The 585-nt window shown below is 63.4% G+C and overlaps 1 protein-coding gene across 4 annotated transcripts in view; it reads left to right on the top strand.

Moving 5' to 3' along the window:
* R3HCC1 (R3H domain and coiled-coil containing 1) overlaps nt 1-585 on the top strand; it is a 10,995-nt gene that overhangs the window by 186 nt on the left and 10,224 nt on the right. For 3 of the 4 annotated variants that reach the window (XR_774069.1, XR_774070.1, XM_010562808.1), the window contains exon 1: nt 502-543. The gene's annotated coding sequence lies outside the window, so the exon portion shown is untranslated. Of the gene's footprint in view, nt 1-181; nt 287-501; nt 544-585 lie in introns of those variants that run through there. The other variant, XM_010562809.1, reaches the window with a different exon arrangement.

Consider the following 585-nt stretch of genomic DNA (forward strand, 5'->3'; position numbering starts at 1 on the left):
GGGGGGGTTTGGTTTGTTCTTTGGGGTTTGGGGGGGGTTTGGTTTGTTCTTTGGGGTTTGGGGGGGGTTTTTTTGGTTTGTTGTTTGGAGGTTGGTTTTTTTTTCAGGATTTGGACCAGGGTGAGTCTGGCATCAACAAAAAAGAGGTTTGGTTTAATTTTTTTTTTTTTTTTTTTTTCAGGATTTGGTGTTTCAGGGCCACGCCACGGGTGGACGTACCCTGCCCCCCACAAACCAGACCCTCACCCCCTCCCGCCACCCCTGCCCGGCCTCTGGCAGGGTCCCGGTGAGGGAGGGGGGGATGGTGGTGGTGCGAGCTGCCCCTATTCCCAGCGCATCCCTGAACACGCGTGGGCCAGAGCTCCTCGCGTGGGAAAAACACTTTTCCCCGTGTACGAGCGGCAGCGCGGCCCCGGGGCGGGGCGGGGCTCCAGGGGCAGGGGCGGGGCTTTCCAGCGGGGAGGGGGCGTGGCTTCCCAGTGGGAGGAGCCGGCGCCGGGCGCAGGCGCCGCGCCGGGAACTGCCGCTCGCCCAGGCCTGACGGTGAGGGGCGGGGGGGAACACACGGAACACGGACACGGGGGG

This window comes from Haliaeetus leucocephalus, unplaced genomic scaffold (genome assembly GCF_000737465.1).
Source record: "Haliaeetus leucocephalus isolate CR32 unplaced genomic scaffold, Haliaeetus_leucocephalus-4.0 Scaffold162, whole genome shotgun sequence".
Taxonomy (NCBI): Eukaryota; Metazoa; Chordata; class Aves; order Accipitriformes; family Accipitridae; genus Haliaeetus; species Haliaeetus leucocephalus.